The sequence below is a fragment of the Lissotriton helveticus genome, chromosome 7 (assembly GCF_964261635.1).
Source record: "Lissotriton helveticus chromosome 7, aLisHel1.1, whole genome shotgun sequence".
NCBI lineage: Eukaryota > Metazoa > Chordata > Amphibia > Caudata > Salamandridae > Lissotriton > Lissotriton helveticus.
In genome coordinates, this window is record NC_136068.1 from 738,653,650 (window position 1) to 738,660,041 (window position 6,392).

Consider the following 6,392-nt stretch of genomic DNA (forward strand, 5'->3'; position numbering starts at 1 on the left):
ACACACACACGCAGAGCCACACAGAGCCACACACACACACTTAGCCACACACACAGAGCCACACACACAGAGCCACACACACACAGAGCCACACACAGACAGAGCCACACACACACAGAGCCACACACACACACACACAGAGCCACAGACACACAGCGCCACACACAGACACAGAGCGCCACACACACAGTGCCACACACACACACAGCACCACACACACACACACACAGCGCCACACACATAGAGCGCCAGGTGTGAGGGTGAGGGGATGTGAGGGTGAGGGTGTGTGAGCGTGAGGGTGAGGGGGTGTGAGGATGAGGGTGAGGGGGTGTGAGGGTGAGTGAGGGTGTGTGAGGTGAGAGGGTGAGTGAGGGTGAGAGGGTGTGTGAGGGTGAGAGGGTGTGTGAGGGTGAGTGAGGATGTGTGAGGGTGTGTGAGGGTGGGTGAGGGGATGTGTGAGGGTGAGGGGGTGAGAGGGTTGTGAGGGTTAGGGGGTGTGGGTGTGAGGGTGAGGGGGTGTGAGGGTTAGGCGGTGTGAGGGTGAGTGTGTGTGAGGGGGTGTGAGGGTGAGTGGGTGTGAGGGGGTGTGTGAGGGTGAGGGGGTGTGAGGGTGAGGGGGTGAGTGGGTGTGAGGGTGAGGGTGTGTGAGGGTGGGGGGTGAGGGTGAGGGGGTGTGAGGGTGAGGGTGAGGGTGAGGGAGGGTGAGGGAGGGTGGGGGTGTGTGGGGGTGTGAGGGGGTATGAGGGTGAGTTTGTGTGAGGGTGAGGGGGTGTGAGGGTGAGTGGGTGTGAGGGGTGTGTGAGGGTGAGGGGGTGTGAGGGTGTAAATGTGAGGGGATGTGAGGGTGTGTGAGGGTTGGGGGGTGAGGGTGAGTGGGTGTGAGGGTGAGGGTGTGAGGGTGTGTGAAGGTGGGGGTGTGATGGGGTGGGAGGGTGAGAGGGTGGGGAGTGGGCTCTTGGAAAATGGGAGGCCTGTTCCCAGGCTTAAAAAGCCTGTGCTTACCTCTTCCATCTAAAGGGAAAGCTGAAAAATAAACGCAAAATATATAAAAATGTTCAAAGCTGAAGCCGACGCAGAAGCAAAGCCCTGTCATAAAAGGGCAACAGAGAGGCCGGCAGACATCCAGTGTGGCGGAAAGGGCGGTCGCCTACCACTGGCGCTATAAAAACAGCCCCCAGACTTGAAGTGGGAAAGCAGCAGCGGGGCTTTGACATTTGAACTTCGGCGTGACATTTAGGCAGAACGTGCATTGTACCCTGTGTAAAGCACCTTCTGGTGCATTTAGCCGGCAGCACCCCAAGAGGGGCCGGGCCAGGGCTGCGTCAGCCACCTTTGAGGGCACTTCCAGCGGGAGGGATTTACTGCATGGGAGCAGGGCTTCCACACAAGCGCAGCATTCTTGTGCGGTGCCACAATGCCAAGATGCGGAGAGAGGCCCTCTCGGTGAACACAAACTTTTATTCAAGCACACAGTTCGCTAATTAGCAGCAGCTCTTTGAGCAAAAAATCCGCACACCGCAGTCCGCTGCCCTCCCATCTTCTTAGGGAGCAACAGCCTCAAAGACACTGAAAGAGAGCAAGCAGCAAAGGGAAACAGGTCTCCAATGTCCAACTTTGGCACTGCTCGACGAGTGATGACTTCATTCGCTTCACGGGAGAAGTGTCTCCCCCCTACGGTCGGGAAAGCAGGCCTTTGAGAGAGTTCTCATGGTTTGTGACGTTAAGAGAACGATTCAAAAGTGCAGAGAAATGGTATTCCAGTTTAGAAATGTATTAAACAAGCGCTCGCCATTTGTCTTTAAGCCCTGTCCTTTTCAGACTGGGGGGCGTGTTTTTCTTTCTCCCCTCTTCTCTATTGGCTGGAATGTAAACAACGGGCGTGTTTTTGACTGTTGTTTACATTCCAGCCAATGGAGAAGAGGGGAGAAAGAAACTAAAAAACACGCCTCCCGATCCGAAAAAGGACGGGGCTTAGATCGAGAGAATGTCGTCAGTGGGACCTCTTCTCCAATGGCTGGCCGTCGTTTAGGAGGCCCGCCAATGGAGAAGAGGGGCGGGGCTTAACCTCGCTACTCAGAGACATTAAATATCGCCAGCGAGACTGCGCATGTGCGCAGCCTACGCTAGCCCAGACCTAAAAACGACCCGACTCCCCACCCAGAGCCCTAAATTCAGCACTAATCCTTTATGGGTTCTGAAGTAGCTTGCTACTCACCGAAAAAGTGCTTCATCGCCTCGTCAGAGGTAGTAAGCACTATATATGCAATTAAAATACAATACAATCACAGAGAAAAACAGGACTCTGAGCAGGGCCGGCATTTAGCATGGGCGAGCTGGGCCCAGGGTGCCAATTTTCTGAGGTGCGCTCAGAGCTTGTGCATTAAGGTTATGCCAACAGCAGCACCCTTCTCGTCATGCTCCAGCCTTGTCCTTGTCTCTTTCCAGTTTCAGGTGGTTTTAGTCCTTCATTATCCTATTGCAGGCAATGTTTTTAAAACCCTTTTATCCCCCTTCTTTCCCTGCCTTCACCCTAAGACCCCACTGGCACACATCAACAAAATCACCATCTGCTGTGAGGCAGCTAAGCTATTGGGGATTTAGGTGGGCTGGGGGAGGTCTGGGGATGTTTGTGCTCAGGGGCCAGTCAGTGCTCACCCATGTAATGACCAGTGGACACAAAAGGGATCCTTTGATGCCTCATTTAGTTCAGTGCTATCAACACAGGTGCCAAATTTCTGTCCGCCCAGGGCGCTATCTTAGCAAAGGTTAGGTCTGGCTCTGAGAGCCGTCTTTATGTTGTTTTTGTGCCACCATCTTCATGAATCCTAAAACCTGGGGTACCAAGTGACATGCAGGAGTATGAAAATATAAGCCAAGGGTAGCAGCTGTAAAACCAGTCTACACCCAACTGGCATCCATACAAGTTCTTCCAGAAAAGATTTTCCGCACCTCACTCTGTACCAGCACATGCTTAATTGGTTTTATTTGTGATTGCTGGACTCAAGCATGCCTTACTTCAGGTAGACTACACTCCTCAGGCAATAGTCAGGTTTTGGTGGAGGTAGGTGGTTGACGGGGGTGAACCCAGCCTTAGATGAGCTTTGAATCCTGATTTGACAATGAACAGCAGCCAGTGTAGGCGAGGCAGCATTGGGGAGATACAACTGAATTTCAATGCTCCTGATACTAGCCTTGCAGTGGTACGCATGACTCCTTTGAATTGTGCCAGGGTGTTTTGTGAAGGCCTGGCAATACAATCCTACTAGAAATGAGCCAAACTGCTGAAAGCCTGCCTAGCAGATGGCTGTTTGACTTTGCAGTCCTTGTTGTTTTTAGCATGTCTGAGACTTGTATTGTTCTCGACACTGTTCATAAGAGTGGATAGATTTTCTGTTTTCGCCATCGTATTACGTTTCCAGCACATATGGGTCTAGCTTATCCTTGGTGGGATACAATTAGATGTAAATGTGCATCCAACAGAGAGGGGTTGGGGAGGGGGGCTGGGGGGGTAGCAAAGAATTCGAATTTCAAAAATTCTACCAGGTTAAAAAACAGTAATATTTGGAGATACTCGGGTAAAGATGGAGACCAACTAAAGACTTTTTGCGCTGCAGCATGTGGGGAAACCAGAGAGGGCCCCTAAAGGCCCCAGCATGCACGACTTCAATTTACCACCATATTGTTTTTCAGGGCTCTACATTACAATCCAGCTGCTGTATACCTAGAAGTTTCCATTGTCTCTCGTCGTATGCGTATTTTGTCTATCTTTTTGAAAGAGGGAAATTTGTTCCGGGTGAAAGAAATTGCTTGGCGACCTATGTGGCTGAAAGAATAGATGGTGACACACCCGTGCACTTTCCAGAATGCAGGCATTTCGTTGCAACCTTTCCCCTGCCAGTCTCTCCATATGTCGGCCTAATGAAGCCAGGCCGGTACCGCGGAAATATCAAAGAGCATCACAGACTAAGGGCCAGCGCGAGCCGAACATCACCACTGAGGGCCAGCGCGAGCCGACCAGCACCGACCGAGGGCCAGCGCGAGTCGAGCATCACCACTGAGGGCCAGCGCGAGCCGCTAGAAAGCAGCGCTTTGACGATATTTCTCTTGATAAGCACGGAGGGTTTGTGTGTGATGAGCTCCTTCGAGGCAGCACGGTAATGGCCACTTTGCTGACGGAGAAAGCTCTCACTGGCAGAAATCATTCCCGACCTTTAAAGGGCAGAGGGTCACGTGTGGGGCGCAGGTCCATGGGCAGTCGCAACACAAAGACTGCCCCGGCCCCTCGCCTCCACAGAAATAGCTTTTAACAACCTCGGGAACGGTGACATCTTTGTGAGTAAAGGAATATGGTGGAAATGGACCAACTGGTGGAGAATAAATACGCATCTTGTGTGGTCGCAGGCTGTGTGCTCCAAAAAGGCGATGCACATATGTATGTGAAAGATGACCTTATTTATCAGAACGTGCCTAGAAGTGGTGCAGTTAAACACTGGAATGGAAATTAAACAAGGCACAAATCCACCCGCCGGACCGCAATCATCCCACCCGACCCAGCTCCATGAAAAAAAAATGGCGGCCGCAAACATCCAGAAAAAAAAAAAAGTAAACACCCACAAAAACAGCGGAACGCCCACGAATCTGCTCCGACAATTATTGACACATCTCTCTTCCAATGGCTAGCCTCCATTTATGGAGCTAGCCAATGGAAGAGAGAGGCGGGTTAAAGCCCCGTACTGAAGATCAAAAAATTTCGCCTGCGCGACACTGCTTGCGCAGTGAACGCCAGGCGAAACCTAAAAAGCAGAATGGCTCACGCCGTGAAAGTCACACCCCGACAAGCACCAGTGAACAATCTTTTTTTGACAGAGCGTCCCTGTGTTGCGGGAATTAACTGGTGTCCGCGCTGCGCCACGAGCCCCGTGATTGTGTGCGCGTGTGTTGGTACAGGTGCTGTTCCCAGCTCCTGGAGCTCAGGGGGGAGGGGCGACTGCGTCACACGGGGCTAGAATGCACACGAGTTCCGTTTCACTTTCCACTGTTATGTGTGGGAGCACCGTCCATATTCCTTTATTATGTATTTATTAAGGCCTAGGCGGCCATATGAGCGCTTTACCTAGTGGTTAATATGCACAGAAAAAATATGGCATTTTAAAGAAAAAATACTAGATATGGCCAGATTCATATAAATATGCTGAAATCTAATAATGGTAGTCATAGTCTAAGATTTGTATAGATGTATGCCCTGCTTTAAATATAAATAAATAAGAGCAGACACCCATCAAAAGGAGAGGTGCCTTGGGGGTGGAGTGCGGGGGGTAGGCTTAAGGATAGGACAGGGGGCGGGCTAGTTTTTTTTTACCTTTCCAAGCTTTGTGTGCAAGAAATCTACATGCATTGTAAGAATGTTTGGAGTATCCGTCCAACAGTTATTGTCTTAATAGCGGTTTATATAGCATTTACTAATAAATGTTTATTTCTACCCAAAGTAACAATTTTTAGCAACCTTAAAATAACAGAAGATTGAGAAAATACCAAATATATGCCGTGTTATTTGCATGCAGGTCCTTGATGCATGATCATAACTCACTAGCTACATCACAAGGATTTTCACTTGTGACCTGCAGGTAATATAGAGCTCTGCATTAAAAACAGTAACCAATCTACATAAAACATCTTTTGCATGTTGTACTTTCCAGCAAGCACATTGTGCCCCTGTGCAATTTTATGGTGAGGTGAACCTTCGATTAGAATGGCTCAGAACTTTCCAACAAGTGCATTATTCACTATAAACAAAGCCAAAACTATGGTCATTGTTATTTGTTTATATGGATGATGGGTGAGTACACCCCAAAAAAATATGGACAGTGGCTTTGTAGCCTCCAAGTGACTCCATGTTACGTGTATGTTTAACCAGTTTCTAATTTTTCCATCAAATCTTTCATTCTGGAAACTACAAGTCCCAGAATGCAAAACTTTGCCAGCTAAATTCCAGAACTATCTGAAAGTGCCATACATTCCATTGAACCTTGTGTCGCATTAGGTTTATGTCTGATTGTCTATTAGAAAGAATAATTTGCGGGTTTTAAATGCACCAAACCGTTCAGTAAAACGTTTTTTTTTTTTTTAAATCTTTTGCCTTTTTTGTTTTTCTTAGAGATTAATAAGAACATTGTTGGAGAGAGCAGGGATTTATATTCAAGTAAATACCTTTAATTTCAATTGCTGATGGGTAAAGATTTTCAGTCATTTAAAACAAGAAGCATGCTAAAAAGCCGAAGTGCCCTGAAAAGTGCATCTCACACCCCCACCATTAGGTTTTACAGTCACCTCTCTAAGTTCACTGGGGCAGATTTATGAAGGCCTTGCGCCGCCGGTGCGTCATTTTTAACATG